This window comes from Terrapene carolina, unplaced genomic scaffold, assembly GCF_002925995.2.
Source record: "Terrapene carolina triunguis isolate 2854851 unplaced genomic scaffold, T_m_triunguis-2.0 Scaffold782, whole genome shotgun sequence".
Taxonomy (NCBI): Eukaryota; Metazoa; Chordata; order Testudines; family Emydidae; genus Terrapene; species Terrapene triunguis.
The window spans coordinates 1,130,296-1,147,312 of record NW_020665133.1 but is presented as its reverse complement, the minus strand read 5'-3'; the positions used below and the strand labels follow the sequence as shown (position 1 = coordinate 1,147,312).

At 43.8% G+C, this 17,017-nt stretch overlaps 1 protein-coding gene across 8 annotated transcripts in view; it reads left to right on the top strand.

Annotated features, from left to right (window-relative positions):
• Positions 1-3,318: 3,318 nt before the first annotated feature.
• MTMR3 (myotubularin related protein 3) overlaps positions 3,319-17,017 on the top strand; it is a 216,075-nt gene continuing 202,376 nt past the window's right edge. For all 8 annotated transcript variants that reach the window (XM_026660440.2, XM_029913661.1, XM_026660441.2 and 5 more), the window contains exon 1: positions 3,319-3,441. The gene's annotated coding sequence lies outside the window, so the exon portion shown is untranslated. The remainder of the gene's footprint in view (positions 3,442-17,017) is intronic.

Here is a 17,017-nt window from a genome sequence, read left to right as displayed (position 1 = left end):
GTAATATGTAAGGTACCTACAGAAAGTTCATAATTTGTCAAGATTTATAATCATTGTGATATGTATATATGGGTAGTATTTAAGGAATAATGTATTTATATTGAAAGGAGGCTTTAGGGACTGTCTGGGAGTAAAAATTAGTCATCAGGGGATAATGTGTCTGGATGATGGCCCATTCAGGCAGGAGGGAGTTGTCACCTGGCCCTGTTTACCAAGTAATGCAATGCAAGGCTCAATTGTTAAACCTTTCTCAATCCCCAGATTTTCAATGGAAAAACAGAGACTGCAAACAGTTGAAACCTCTTGAAGGTACAAAAGAATCTTTATAACAAGGCGGGGGTTCACTCTGTCTAGGAATAGAAACAAAAATGTGTTTCAATGTAAGAGAGGAGGGAGAAAGATCCTCTGCAAGGAATGAGGTGTTAAAAATTGGATCCTGGTTACATACAGCGCTGCAGTGCTTCTGGTGAAGACGCTCTATGCTGACAGGAGAGAAGCTCTCCTGCTGACATAGCATTGTGCACACGTGTGCTTATGTCAGAGTAACTTATGTCACTCAGGGGGGTGGTTCATTCACACCCCTGAGTGACATAAATTATGCCGACATAGGCTGTAGTGTAGACATAGCCTAACTGAGCTTTTGAGGGGAAATCTACTTTATTAGTCAGGAAAGGGAACAATTGATAAGTGTAGATCCAGGTTTGCATTTGATAATTTTGTTTTGCATTGTAGCCATGTATTTCCATTACTCTCTCTTGTTTCTTGTACTTCTTTCTTAAATAAACCTACTTTTGTTTTATTATAAGTGCTCACAAGTGCTGTGTGATTTACAGAAGTGCTGGTTTAAGGGAAAACTGATACCTTAGCCTGATCCTGAACATCTACACAGCAATTAAACAGTCCCCTAGCCTGAGTCCTGTGAACCTGAGTCAGCTGATATGGGCCAGCTTTGGGTGTTTAATTGCAGTGTAGACATATTCTTAGTGTCCACCTCATAGATCAGAAAATACTGCATTAAAACCATCTTCTGGAAAGAGTTCTGTGACAGGATACCTTACTTATCTGTAACCTAGTAGCAGCAGGAAGAAACTCCCAGAGTTCCTGTCTAATAGATCCTGTCTACACAAATAAATTGGCCAGCATAGCTATTCCAAAATAAGATATTCAGGAGTAGCCATTCTATTCTGTAATAGAGTGTTCACATGGGGAGCTATTGGAGTTTATTCTGGAAGACCTATGCTGGTCAATTTCCCCATGTAGACAAGGCTTATGATTCTATTCTGGGAGGCAAGGGTTAATAAGCAAAAATCAAAATCAGCTGGAGTCCATTAACCTTCCAGGAGACCAGCCTGGTGGTTATAAAAGGAGGAAGAGCAAATTAATTACTTGGCTGGTGAGTCAAACAGCTAATGTGATGGGGGAAAGGGTCTCTAAAGCAACTACCTCTTTTGTTCACTTTAATCCTAGAGGAAAGGGATTTTGGAGCTTTAATCCTGAAGAAAGGATGAATACAGGTGTGGTCCCCCCCCCCCCCCCCCAAGGGAAGAGGGGAGGGTGTTAGGATTTGCTTTGTTTGCCTGAACCATTTTCTTAGAGGAAAAGTGATTTTGACATTGCTTGTCTGATCCTGGAAGAGGGAACTTTAGAAGTGTTTTCCACCACCCTAAGAAGAACCTGTTTATTTTAGTTCTATAGGTTGCCTGGGATTCTTTCTGGTTGAAGGACTTTTTGCAAACAGGCTCAGGATGACTGTATGGTATGTGTAGTATGAGAACCTTTGGTGGGGACTTAATGGCTTGGGGATCAATACTGGCCTCAGTTTAGAGTTTTAACAGTGCTAATTCAAATCTGGTTTAATTCTCTGAAGGCCATTATGTTCATTATTCTGTGAAATGTGGGTCTCAGTTTATATCTTGGATAGGTGTCCATATTACAAAACCACAAACACAAATAACCCCTTTAGAATTATGTAGAGAAGAAAAGGCTTGAACTAAGCTGTGGAAACAGAATTCCTCTTTCTACTTTGAAGGGGCAAGGACTAAATAGGGCAAGTTAGGGGAAGGCCACGCTTTGAAGACCACTGTCCAGCACCTTCCACCAGCAGTTAACTCTAAACTTTGTATTTAGAAATATATAGTTAACTTTATTTTATTTGCATCCATGTCTTGCAGATTATTCAGAGGCAGGGATTTTGTTTAATATGCTGGGGAAATTGATAAAACCCCTAGCCTTTTCTCACAAGGGCATCAGTTATTTGTAGAGGCTATTGTACTGGGCGCTTATACAAACAAGACACTCTCTACCCTGAACCACTTGTGTAAGATAGCAGGTAGAGACCAGAAAGCAATGAACTAATACTGGTCAGCATGATGAGTAGTGGTTACAGCACACCAGTTGGCTAACTATTATTGAGGAGTTTTGTAGGCCTCATGGCAAAGGAGACCTTTTTAACTGGTTTGTAATTGTGTGTGTCCCATGATGGTGGAAAAGTTATGGAGACAGAACGATAGGACTGTTGCTTTATGGAATACATTAAAGTTGGGAGAAGAGACCACTGGCTTGTTTTGCACAATTATAGTGGCTCTTGGTTTCTCCCATTCACAAATGTAACACTTCAAGGATTTGGGGTCACATATAACCAGGAGAATGGATGTCACTCCTGATACTATTTGGATAAGAGTCTACAGCTATCCCTTTGCATTCAATTCCCTTGGGGATTGCTATGTAATTTCTTCTGCATGAAGAATGTGTCGGTGGCCAACCACAGACCTAGACATTTAAATCTCTCTGGCAAGAGTGAGCTGGCAGACTGAAATTGTTCTGACAAACTGATCTTTGTTTCTCTAAAGGCAGGGGCTGTAGATTTAGTTAGTGATTTTTAAGCTTGTATAAGGGTTGAAACCCACTCAAGAAGCTTTGTTACTGCAGGAAGTGTCGTTTCCCAGGCTTGAAGAGCGCAAAAAGTAGCGCAAATGAGAGGCTATTCCCTAATCAAAGGGGCCTGCCTGGCTATTTAGGAGACTGGCCTTTGTCCTCCGAACCGCCTAGGCTGCGTAACACGTGCTTTCCCCTCTGATTACAGATGTTACCAATCACGGAAGCTCTACCTGGGCCTGGAGCTGTGGCGAGCCCGGGGGTCGGTGCTTGACGCCCCGCTGAGGGGGACAGGGAAAGGAATGCCGCGCCACCCACCTGCGCCTGCCGGGGCTGGGCACAAACAGGGCCAGCTCCGAGGGGAGGCCGCCGCCGGTCCCGCCCCTCTCCCTGGCCGCGCGCCGCCGCCGGTCCCGCCCCTCGCCCTGGCCGCCCGTGCCCGCGCGCTGTGCGGCCGCCATGTTGTTGTGGTTGTGAGGAGGCGGTGGCAGCGGAGAGGAGCCTAGCGACCCCGACCCAGGCAGGAGGCCGTGCCCCGGGGCGCTCCGCGCCATGCCCCGCCGTACGGTAAGGAGACACTCGGCTGGGGCAGCAGCGGGGCCTCCACCGCCTGGCGCCCGCCGGGCCCGGGCCTGGCAGGGGAGGGAGCTGCTCGGGCTGTCAGCGGCGGCGGAGCGGGCTCCTCGCGGAGGCCGGGAGCTGCGGACCAGGCACCGGGCCCTCCGCTTTCTTGTCCGCCCCCCACCCCGCGGGGATCTAGGCTCCCTCCCCCCCCGGGCCCGGTGTGCGGGCCAGGCTGCCGCTCGCCCTGGAACGGGCACGCCCCTCCCCACGTCTCAGCTCCTGCAAGGGGCTCGGGCTTCCTCTCCGCGCCCCGGGCAGAGTTGCCCCTTAAGTGGGAGTGGGGGGCACTGGGCTCCATCTCCCCTGCCGCTCCCCGCCCCTGGTCCGGGGCGGAGTCATCTCCTGTGCCCCCAAGACCCCTTGTAAAGGAAGGTTGGCTTTTCTCTCTCGCGTGCAGCAGGCACCCTCTTTGGGGTAGTGAGGCATGGGCCGCCCGCCCGCCCGCTGTATCCCTTCAGCAGCGACCCTGGAGTCCGTCCACCGGGGTTCTGAGCCCCTGGCTTTCCCCTTGCTCCTGCACCAGTTACTCCATCGTGTGTGCGCGCGTGCGCTGGGGTCAGAGGGATTCTCCTAGAGGTGGGCGGTGTCCAGGCTTCCTTCCTTCCTTCCGTCCCACGTGGCAGAGATACCCCTATGCCTCCTGTAGAGCAGTCTCTCTCAACCTTTCCAGACTACTGTACCCCTTTCTGGAGTCTGATTTGTCTTGCCTACCCCCAAGTTTCAGCTCACTTAAAAAAACTACTTGCTTACAAAATCAGATGTAAAAATACCGAAGTGTCACAGCACACTGTTACTGAAAATTTGCTTACTTTCTCATTTAACAATATAATTATAAAATAAATTGGAATATTCATATTGTACCTACAATTCAGTGTATAGTATAATATAGAGCAGTATAAACAAGTTATTTTATGGAATTTTAGTTTGTACTGACTTTGCTAGTGCTTTTTATGCAGCCTGTTGTAAAACTAGGCAAACATCTAGATGAGTTGATGTACCCTCAGCAAACCTTTGCATACCCCCAGGGGTATATGTATTCCTGGTTGAAAACCACTGCTGTAGAGGGAGACTGGTGTGTGCCTCTTTATGCATTGGGCCTGCGTTGTCCCCCCTCTAGCCCCTTTGCTTCCCCACCATACCAAGGATCCAGGCCCAAGTGGGGGTTGCTCAGGTTTTTATTGCTTACTGTGTGTGGAGCCTTGACTGCCTCGCCCACTCCCCTGAACAGAGGTAACTGTCCCCATGTGTCAGGGGAATCTAAGCAGGCACTGTCCTCTGTGGGGAGTCTGACCGAGCTGTGGCATCTGAGCTTCTCCTGTATCAGAGATGTCGCTTCTCCCATCCTCTTCCTTGAGGGAGCCAGGGCTTGGCTTCCCTTCCCCTCCCTCCCCCCAAGAGACCATCAAATGTCCAAGTTCACCCCATGGTAGATACCACTCCGGTGAAAGGAGAAGTCAGGTTTCTCAACCATTTCCCTTAAGGCAGAGATGACATCTTTGTCTATTTGCCACTTGAAAATAAAAAAATAACTTCCTGACAAGACACACTTTCCCTTCATTCTTTCTACTCCACCTATGCAGACATCCCTCTTTTCCCCTTGTGTGGTAAGCCTGTGATCCATGCACACGTGGTAGGGATGCAGGTTTTGGTTCAGAAGCAAGAATGGGGCCCGCGTCTGCCTTCCTGAATCAGATCAAGGAGTGTTGATGTGATGGGGCGTGTGGCACAGCTTGGCTCTGATGGTGTAGATGAGGGAATGTTTGGGAGTGGCTGGGAAAGAGTATTAGCAGAGTACAGGAATGTGAGTGCAGAACTATGCTATTTTATGGGGTGCTATTGTGAGGGGCCACTTGGGGTGGAAAGGGGAGAATGCTTCTAGAATTTGATATGTGGCACAGGATTGTGCCCCACTGATTGTTCCTGAGGCAAGTGCTAGATTACTGTGGTGTCTGGAATGGCAATGTTGTATTTTCGAGGGAGGTTGGGCTTGAAAAGGGACACTTCCAGATTGAGTCTTGAGAGGTAGCTGTGGCATCTCAGTGGTGAGAGTATCATCTGATCCACATGGATTTTGGGAGAGGCAGTGAGGGAGAGGTTGGCTTCAAATTATAAACACTGGGGCCTCCTGAAGATTATTCTTAGTCCAGGTAATAGAGAAGATGGGGGTGGGGAGAACCTCTAAAATAGCTCATGTCAAATATTACAATATGTGTAATGTTGGTTTAGCATTTTAACATAAAGCTCTAGTATTTCTGTATGTTATGGAGTTTCTCTAGCATTTAGGTATGCAGGTCCCCCTTCCTAAATTCTCTAAAGGGATTTAGATTTTTAGCTTGCTTATTGTTCCTGAAAACATAAGCCTAGATCTTTTTTTTTCTTTTTTTCTTTTTTCTCTCTCAAGTGTTGTTGTTTGATCCTACCCTGGAGCTCCATCAGTACTACCCATCTGCATTGTTGCACTGCTTTAAAGATTCAAAGGCCAGTGTTTAAGTGGTTACTTCTTATGCAGGGAATTATGTTGTGCAGACTGTGAATGATGTGTAGTATTCCTCATGGGTTGTATTTTCTAAATGGACAACCAACCTAATTCTCAAATTACTGAGGGACAATCTCCACTCGATTTAATATATTTTGCTTTGCACAACCAAATCTCTGTACAGCTTTTCATGAGTCATGTATCCAAGTATTTGAATTCTAATTTCTAAACTGTATTGTTAAATCTGTTCACCTAAATTTGGGTTATTGCTGATTATGTACTCTATGTAGCATATGACATTTAAAAAACTAACTTTGTATTTGTGGATAATCTAAGCACTATACCCAGATGTATGGACACTCTTTTCCCAACCTATGTACTATATAATATTTGTAAACATTAGCTTTAATGAATTTTTTAAATTTGTTGATGGCAGTTGCAGCTTGAGAGAAGTTGTCCATTTATATGGGTTAGAAAATGGCAGTATCTCATTGCAGAAGATATAGGAGATGGGTGTCTCCAAGTTGCTGAAAGTAGAGGTAAAATGCCAGATTATCACAGTATCAAAAGATCTCATCCATTTTATATGTCATTGAGGGTGGTGGAGAGGCACTTCTCCAAGAGTCTAAGGAGCCTGGAAGGAACAGTGCTGTGTGGTGTTTTGCTGTGAAGGGGGCAGTGACATGGCATGGTGCTCCTATTGCAGTGGTTCCCAAACTGGGGTTCGTGAGCCCCTGAGGGTTCGTGAAATGTTACAGGGGGTTCTCAGGAAAAAATTCCCTAATGGTGTACAGAGCTGTCCCTAGGGACAGCACGGGGCGAGCAGCACGGAGCCCCTGGACTTCCAAGAGCTAAGCCGATGAAAGCAAGCATATCTATCAAACTTCAAGACTCCTTATAAGAAATAGAAAGGGAGGTGGATATTTTTTGCTGTTTTTAAAATTAAATAGGTAGCTAGTCTTGTTTTTAAAATTATTATGAAGAACAAGTTTAAGCTTTGTTGTAATGTGCGTTGTTTGCCTGGAGTGCTCAAGACCTGAATGCTTGTGTAGGAGGAATTCTTTGAGTTGGCTTCTTAAATACCTTCATGCTCATTCACATCTGATACTCCTTGATGAAACATAGGAGCCTTGTCTTATAACAGGCTTATTCAAAGTGATACAAGCTACGAAAGTGAGGTCTTGGAAGAGTGTTCCCATTTTCATAATGTAATAAAAATACTGTAATGATAAATAATTAATAATGTGTAATAAGCAAGTCATAAAAACAAATTTTATATTTCCAAGATCACTGCCTTTATAATTTATACTCAGGTAAAGGAGAAAATCCCTGAAAATATTCATTTTGAGGAGGGGGTTCGTGAGACTTGACATTTTAATGAAAGGGGTTCACAGGTTGTTAAAGTTTGGGAACCACTGTCCTATTGCTATGTTACCAGAGTTAGATAGGGAAGATCAGTAAGTGCTGTGCCATTTCATGTGGTGATAAACAAGGTATTTCTGTTACTAGGGGGGTGGAAAGGATGGAGCATTTTAAAAAGTTTTACTGGATGTATAGGGAAGGATGCAAAGCTGAGGAGGAATGCAAAACTGATACTATTGTGTTTTCAGAGCAAAATTGTGGTTAGGCTTATGGGATCACCTTATCAGGTATGAAGAAGAGACATGACACCTCTTCTCTTGCTAATTTAAATTACAGAACTATATTCCAGTGCATGTGACTCCAATTGGTACAATATTGCTGATTATATCAGAAGAGGTGGTATTTTAAGCTAGAGCTAAAGGTCCTTGTAGATATACACTGATTCCTTCTTAATTTTGTCTGTAGTTAGCTTAGTTAATAAAGTGTTACTTTGGTTCGGAAACAAACTTTGATTTAAGTATCCATGTTTATATCACCCACATGTTCTTTACTATTGTACACTTATTACAAAACAAGTCATAAAAATTCAGCATTTTAATTTTATTTTGTGCCAAACATTTATACTTTGCTAGCTGCTTTGTTTAGATTGTGTGAAGAGTTGGAGGCTGACAAGTACTGATCTCAGAAAGCAGTTTTTTGTTTGAGAGTCAGCTGTAACTTTACCCCTTTAGAAAATAGCCTGACCAGTGATCCCCAGAAAACTGTAAATATAACTTGGTATTGCTCTGGAAACTGCACTGGGGTATGCATTAAACTGAGGAAATGTGCTTCTATCTCTGTAATTCCCTGTGTGGTGAAATCAAATACTATTAGTTATTGAGAACTTGATATCTTTGGTGTGATGCCACAAAATTGCTGGTAGGTTGAGGGTAATTGCCAACAGACACAAGGGTTGTTTTGTGCTAATTCAAAGACTTGAAAAATTAACTTGGCAGTGAAAGACTTTTAATGGCAAGTATGGGTCTGAAGATATCAGAATTCAAGCTTTAACTTCTTTGGGGTGGGGTGGGAAATTTCCTGCCCTTATGCTGGCAAACTATCCCTTCCAAATGCAAACTGAATGTAGACTGGCACAGTGATCTGCCTGAGACTGCAGAAAGCCCCAGTGCCTCTGCTTGTAGTTCTGGCAAAGAACAGTAAAGTGAGACTAGACTTCTATTCATACTGGTGTGGGTGGCAGCTGGGAAACTGTCAAGAATATTTTTTTGTGCTCCAGCTGCTCAGGAAAGCTGTGAGTAGCACAGCACTTGGCAATGGAGGCTGGAGGAAGTGTAGAGTAACAGAGATTTGTTTCCTTTTACTGTTAATAGGGGTGTAGGTGTAAAGTAGTAGAGACTCATGTAGCAGTCAGGGAAGTTCTACAAGTAAATAACTAATGTTCCCTTCCAGCTGCTGGGCTAGAGGTGTGGAGGCCTTAAAATGTCCCATGGCCAGAAGCTGAGATGAAAGGCAAAGCCACCTAAGTAGTATCCAGGGACAGTAACTTGATTGGAATCCCTCATCATCCTTCACCTTAGTCTCTGGGAGAAATCTGCACTTTTTTCTTGCCATTTCTTGGCACACTTCTTGTGTGCTGGGACCTGGAATCATCATTTTGGAAACTATGGTATTGGGGAGAGCAGAACTAGACCTTAATTAGCCCTTTTGAGTCTTAATTAGTTTTTGTTACTCTGTTAATGGACTCAGATCTGACATCAGGAATCATAACATTCAAAAACCAGTAGAACACTTTAACCTGTCTGGTCATTCAATGACAGACCTGTGGGTGGCAATTTTGCAACAAAAAAGCTTCAAAAACAGACTCCAACAAGAAACTGCTGAGCTTGAATTGATATGCAAATTAGATACAATCAATTTAGGCTTAAATAGAGACTGGGAATGGCTGAGCCATTACAAACATTGAATCTATCTCCCCATGTAAGTATTCTCACACTTCTTATCAAACTGTCTGTACTGGGCGATCTTGATTATCACTTCAAAAGTTTCTTTTCCTCTTACTTAATTGGCCTCTCAGAGTTGGTAAGACAACTCCCACCTTTTCATGCTCTCTGTATGTGTATTTATATCTCCTCAATATATGTTCCATTCTATGCATCCAAAGAAGTGGGCTGTAGCTAGGCTGACAAGACATCCCGATACCCGATATTTGCTGCTTTGTCCCACGTCCTGACCAATGTTTGGTTGGGACAGTGGACAAACAAGAAATTTTGCCCTCCCCGAGGGACTCTAGCGCCCTCCCCCCGGCTCCGCCCCCTCCTTCCCCCATTGGCTCCCTCCCCAAATCTGCGGCCTGACCCCGCCTCTTCCCCAACCATGTGGCATTCCTCCTCCCTCCCAGGCTTGCAGCTGCATGGCGGCGCAAGCCTGGAGGGAGGGGGGTGGTGGCGGCGCCTGGATCCTGGAGCTGGTGAGTCAGCTTCGGCACCCGGGCACCGGGCGGGCAAAGGGGGTCCGGCATGGGAGGGAGACGGGGGGGAGGCTCAGCTCTGAGCCCCCCACCGCGCCAGAGGGCTCCTGCCCGGCCCCTGGGCTGCTGCACACGGGGACCCGGGGCCTGGAGCACAGCGTGGAGGCTGCTCCAGCCCTGCAGCCCGCGGGGCAGCGCGGTGGGTCCGGGCGGGGGCAGCGCGGAGCGGGCAGGGGCCGGGTGGGCGGCGCGGGGGTGTGGGCTGACTCCCCGCTGCTGCTGGGAAGCCCCGCGCCTCTCCCTCCCGCTCGCGGCTGCAGCTCCTTCCCGGCGGGATGTGCCCCCTGGCCAGCCCCGGGCACATGCGGCGCGTGTCCCGCCACTGGCGGGGAGCCCCGCGCCTCTCCCGCTCGGCTGCGCTCCAGCGGCTCCTTCCTGGCGGGAGGGAGACTAGGTGCAGGGGACGTGTGCTGCATGTGCCCGGGGCGGCGGGAGGCGCGTCCCGCTGGGAAGGAGCCGCAGCCGCGAGCGGGAGGGAGAGGCGTGGGGCTGCCCGGCAGCAGCGGGGATTTGGCCCACGCCGCCCACCCGGCCCCTGCCCGCTCCGCGCTGCCCCCACCCGGACGCGCCGCATGTGCCCGGGGTGGGCCAGGGGGCGGGAGGCTCCGCGGGGAGGGCAGCGTGCATGGCTGGGGCCTGCTAATGCCCCCGGCCCCTTTGAAACTCCCTTTTTTTGTTGTTTTGTTGTTGCTGCTCCGCCCCCACCTCCCCACATCCCGATATTTTATATCTCTGATCTGGTCACCCTAGCTGTAGCCCACGAAAGCTTATGCTTAAATAAATTTGTTAGTCTCTAAGGTGCCACAAGTACTCCTGTTCTTTCTGTTTCCTTAGTTGGCTCTCTTAGAAGGCTGAAATTTCACTGTTTCAAGAACAGCTGTTTCCTTTCATTTTTATTTCTGTTCTATTAAAAGCATAATTTGCCTGTAACTAAATGTAATCCAGTATACAAAATCTAATGTATAGATGTCACATCAGTTCTTGGAAGAAGGTACTTCAAAATCTGTGACCTACAGAATTTGAGGTTAAGAGTAGATGGGTTGCCACACAAGTCTAGCAACAGTGGGTCAGGTTGTTGACTGGAACCATATACATCCCGCTTCAGTGTTCTCTCAAAATATTTATTTGGATAACAATACAATATCTCATTTAATGAGCAATATCTCATTTAAACAAATCCTGTTTTATCAAACATAAACAAGTTAACAAAGTTAGTCAGCACAGAACCTGGCTTTGGCACTCTGATAGTCTCTAAAGGTTCAGTGAACATGTATACGTACTTTAATGAGACTCAAAAACTATGCTATCACTAACCTATAAGAAAATAATAATATATGGAGATATACCTATCTCATAGAGCTGGAAGGGACCCTGAAAGGTCATCAAATCCAGCCCCCTACCTTCACTAGCAGGACCAAGTTCTGATTTTGCCCCAAATCCCTAAGTGGCCCCCTTAAGGATTTTACTCACAGTCCTGGGTTTAGCAGGCCAATGCTCAAACCACTGAGTTATCCCTCCCTCTCATATTTATAATGGATAATATAGCATTCAGTTTGTGGATTCATTCAAACTGTTTGACAAGAGATTCTTTGAACATGATTTAGTTTTATAGAAGCTCTTGGAAGAGGATGGACAAGCAGAACCGGACCACAAATGACTATTAACTAATTGTCTCTGTTTAAAGCTGTACAGATGAGTTTTTGAATTTAAATTTGATACAGTTTGGGATTGATGAGTACAATAACAGGACACTTCAAACTGAAAAAAGTTGAAGTGGTGGTTGTTGGAGTTTATCAAAGTATTAGTTATTAATGGAACTGGGAATAGAGAAATTTGTGCCCTATGTGTTTGGGGTTGGCCTTTTTACACAAGAGTAGGGGAGAGTAAAATATTATAGAAGGAAAAATATAATGGTAAAACACTGTATAAGAGTTCAGAGGCAAAGGATGGTACCTCAGACTACTCCACTAATATTTTTTTAAGTTGATATGTCCCTTAAGTGGTAATGAAACATGCCTCTGAAAATATATTTCACTGTGACGCTCTGTACCTCAGGGGAGCACCCTGCACCCCCATGTTCATCCTTATAATATGATTGTATGGTATCCAACGCAAAGTTTGTCATGTTGGGTGTCTTCGGAAGGCTCCTGAAGCACTGAGCACGAGCTGTGGTCAAGTGAAAAATTCTCTGTTATAGGTTGTAATTTCATGTATATAGTTAGAAGGCTGAAAATGTGTCCTCATGGCTTAAAACAAGCCCAGGCAAAAACTCTCCAAGAGCAGAGAGGCAGCTCACACCTCATCAGGGCATGTATGGGACAAACCCAGCCCAGCCTCATAGGAACAAAGGATGCTGGCCTAGGCAACAACAAAAGGATCTGTTAGTCTCTGAGTGAGTCACTCTCCTTCCTGTGGTCAGTTTGGGATTGCAATGAGGTAACTCTAAATTTGCAAGGACGTTGAAAGTGTTAAGATCAGCTTAGAATACATTTTGCTTTTATTTTCTTTGACCAAATCTGACTTGTTGTGCTTTGACTTAGATTTTAAGTGATTATATCTTTTGTAGTTAATAAACTTGTTTGTTCTACCTGAAGCAGTATGTTTGGTTGGAAGCATGTCAGAGACTCCCCTTGGGATAACAAGCCTGGTATATATCAATTTCTTTGTTAAATTGACAAACTCATAAGCTTGCAGTGTCCAGCGGGCATAACTGGATACTGTAAGATGGAGGTTCTTAGGGTTGTGTCTGGGACTGGAGATATTGGTTAGTGTCATTCGGTTGCACAATCCAAGCAGCGGCTGGCCAAAAGTGCTCAATCATGTAGCTGGGAGCAGCTTACATGCTAGAGGCTGTGCATGAACAGCCCAGGAGTGGGGGTTCTCAAAGCAGAGCAGGGTAAGGCTGGCTCCCAGAGTCGAGGATTGGAGTGACCTAGCAGATCACCGGTCCGTATAACACCAGGGGAACGTCACAATCACTGAGCAATAAAAAGAAACATGTACAGTGTTGTTGTCTTGACTCAAAATCAAATGAAATTGTTATAGGGTAAAATAGAAAATAGACTTCTGGTTTCAATTTCTACTTTAAAATATAAACATCAATTAAAATGTTTTGTGAGTTTGCTCCTATGCTGCCAATTGAAATCTTCACAGGTACCCAAAAATACCTGTAAAATTGTAATTAGAAAGCAGTAAGGAAACATGAGTTCAGGGGACCTAGATCTAAAGTAGACTTGCAGGCTCTAGTACAGAAACAATCAGCAGGTAAATTTGGAAGAAAATATCTAATTTGGCTTTCTTGCTTGCTTGTCCATCATGTCTTGCTGTGGTTTTCAGTGTTCTCTCCACCTTTTTAAAAAAAAAAAAAAAAAGAGGGGGGGGAAAAAGAGAGTAATGACAGTGAAATCTCTAACTTCTGTAGCTCTGCAGACTGCCTTGTTATCTTTAGCTTTAAAACTGTGTGAGTAGTCATGAACTTCCTTACTGGTGATGCTGGCTTAGTCTTCCTGTTTCTTCTGTGATATTTTCTTCAGATTGTCTTCCGATGTATATGAATAGTGCGATAGTGGCTTGTTGGGGATGTGCATCAAATTCTGTTTAGAGGGATTAGGAGACTAGTCTCAAAACAAACACAAGCTTTAGTGTAACTTTTTGTCAAGTAAAAGTAGTCCTATCAGCACTTTGCCTCTAAACTGAAGTAGCAACGGAGATCCATGTTCATATAGTTCTAGATTGTTTTGGACCATCACTGGGGACAGAACTGGAAAATTAGATTTTTTTATTTGGGGAACTGGTATGCAGAATTAAGTGAACATCTGAAATTATTCACACAGATGGGTGAATGCTACTTTGAGATCAGAAAATAATCCCCAATTTTGTAGAGGTAGATACTAGTTTGTGGTCTTACTGTACTTCTGCCCTTGTTCCTATGTTCTGTTGCCATAACTTTATTGCTGACTAAATGATTAACATATAAAAAATGAAGCTATTCACTAGTTTCTGAATTCAGTCTTCCCTACTTCTCCTTAAACAAATCCTTAACTTTTTGTTTTCATACACATCAATTTTTTTAATGGCTTGGGCTTTTTATTCATTTAGAAATGTTTGATACACCAGAAATCAGATGTAATGGTTTATCTTGGAATTTTAATTCGCCATCCAGTGAATCAGTGTACATATTAACTGCTACAGGAAAACGCTTGTCTTGAAGAAATGTCATTAATGAGCTGTGTACAACAGCTTCTGAATTTGTAAGCAGACTGTATACCAGAATACTCATGCTTTGTTTCAGCCATGTTTTCTTGGTGAAGCTTCGTGAGTAATCTATACATCATACAGTGCCATCAGCAGGGCTTGAAATTTTTTTACCCAGTACTTACTGGATAGGGGGACAAACTGTCATCCTGTTCACAATTTTATTATTTTAAATTGCATACATTCAGGTTTTTTAAGATCTCATTTTGCCATCCATTGAGTTAAGTTCAAGTTCCTGGTCTTCCCCTCCAAGGTCCTACATAATGTTGACCTTGCGTACATATGACCCCTTCTCTCCCATATTTTTGCTTTTGCCTCTTGTATTGTACAATCGCATTCACCTTGAACAGCGTCTTCTGTTGAAATCCTTCTGCCCTGACCTTGTTTATAACTTCCACGTTCTCCCCCTACCTGGGTGCCATCTTTCTCTGTCCTAAAGAATGATTTAAAGACCTTTTCTCCTTTGTAAGGCTTGCGTAACTTGCACTATAATAGGAAAAAACTAACTTTTCAGTTAAATATATATATATTTTTTGGTTTGGGATTCCAACTATTTGTAACTTAGCTAATAACAGACACTGTAGCATTTGGCCCTTTCCCCACAATCATGCACTCAACTTAAAACCCCAATAGGAAAAGAGGAGATCAAAACCTTAATGACTGAGGTGTTCATCAAGTGGCTGACATGAAACTATTCAAAAGGGTAATATGAACAAAACTAAGAGCATGAACTGACAATACAGTAACAAAGGACAGGGCATGAAGGGAGTTTAAGAGCAGTTTATTTGCACAGAAGGTAATTGTGTGGAACAAACTATTCATGATTGCAGTTCCTATTGTGGCCTTTAATATATTTTAAAAACAGACAAATATAGGTTCATCTGCACAGTACATAGATGGGCTGATCATAGTTTCATTTTTATCCTCAGATACTGACCTTATTAAATTAACAGTAACTTTTCAGATTTTAGTTTTCGATGCACAGAGGGAGTAAGCAGCTGTCTTTACCAGTTGATCCATTGTCCAAATGACTTAATTTGATGGGTAACAATCACCTTTTAGCACTTTAACTTGAGTGTTGAACTGGGGCCCACTTGTGGCATCCTCCAGCTTTGGTAGCAAATACTGGAGAAGACTCCAAGTAGTCGTTTTTTCTCTAGTGGGTGGGGACCATGAGCCACACTTCCAGTAGTCTTCCTCATGCTCTCAGAAGTAAGTGGTTTCTGGAAGAAGAGGCCAATAGCAGCTTGATCACTTCCTTTAATCCCTTGTGGCAGCACTGGATCTAGGAGTGTGTGCCAATGGCATCTCTGTTCATTGAATTTGAATTGGCAAATGTGTTGCTACTCATTGAAATTTATACCAAAAATAGATGTGGGATGCCACATAGCTTTGCCAGCCTGGTTATAAAAATTTATTTAGGGCATTTATCTGGTCAAGTGTATGATGATTGAGACCTTTGCATTCACGTATAGTCAACACTGATTTGTTACAACTAATAAAATTCGCTACAGTGTAGTATGTCTAGAGCACATGCTGTTCTCCTGTGATTACTTTCAATGCCATCACACTCTTATTTTGAAGATTCTCAGTTCATTAACCTACTTAAAGTTTATAAGGAGGACTAGAGGTGACTTTCATGAAAATCCATTGCTCCAAAGGTGGAGCCTACTGGGTTCAACTGCACCCACTGTGTCCCAAAGGCAGCTTTGCTGAAAAGTTCTTCCTTGACCTGTATCAGAAGCAATAGCAGGGTTTCTTGGCTGAGCAATAGATCTACAACAGAGCAGGACTGTTGTACTACTTGAAACCTTGTCTGTCTAGTACTTAGACAAGTAATTAAACTTTAATAAACTGGCTGAGCCTGTTGTGTTTAAAATGTTTTGATTTACATCCCCACCACATGTGAAGGTCAACAATCATGTGCCCTTGTTGGATGTTAAGTGAATGTATTGATCTGTAGCTGCAGCATTTTTGGCTTTTTTTCATTGTTCCCATGTAAATATTAAACAGCCTTTTTGCATTTCCTTAAGAATGGATAAATCTAACTGCACTGTATGAGTGAGTATTCCATGTAATGATCAGAAAGGCAAACTCTCTGAAATCTCTGAGCATATTGGGTTTGTCTTTCAATTATATGGTGGAATGTGAACCTGTTAGTCATGAGTCTAAGCAAATAGCATATTTGGGGAAAGTTCAAGTACTGAATTTTCTCAGTCACCACTGCTGTTCATACTGCTGGTGACAGCAAATTCCAGTCAATGGGTCATTGCATTCTGGTTGGATACCCATTATAATTAAATCATCCTCTTTGTCTATATTCAGTGAACCTTCTTTTTAGACTAACGCTCACAGGAAGATAATGTACCTTTTCATTTTGGAGAGAGTCCTAGTGGTGTCTCTTTGGCAGGGGCAAGGTAAACATTTTGATGTCTGCATTCTAGCCACTGAGATTTCTTGTAGGTTTTGGTTTGTGGATTGTTGTTTGGGTACATGGTGCTGCATTGTAGAGTACAGTAGTTTTTGTGTGTGTGTGTGTTTTTTTTTTTTTTTTTTTTTTTTTTTTTGGTTTGGTCTGGAATCTTGGTTAATCTCTTCGTATTCCAATGCGAGCATTGTATGATTTGGAGGTGTTTAGTTCACACAGTGCTGCAGAGCTTCTCCTTTCCCTCCAGTTTTGATCTACTATGTTGGAAAAAACTGAAAATCTGGGAATCTTCAGTCATGGAAATATACACATCTGTTGAATTCTTAATAAGTTGCTTTGGGGTTCCCCTCATGTTTCAGATCTCTCCCGTTTGTAAAAACCTGCATCTCGTACAATCATTTGTGATACTAACTTTCTTAGCATTGCAAAACTAGTCTCCTCAGTAAAAACATCTAAACTGGACTTAGAGTGG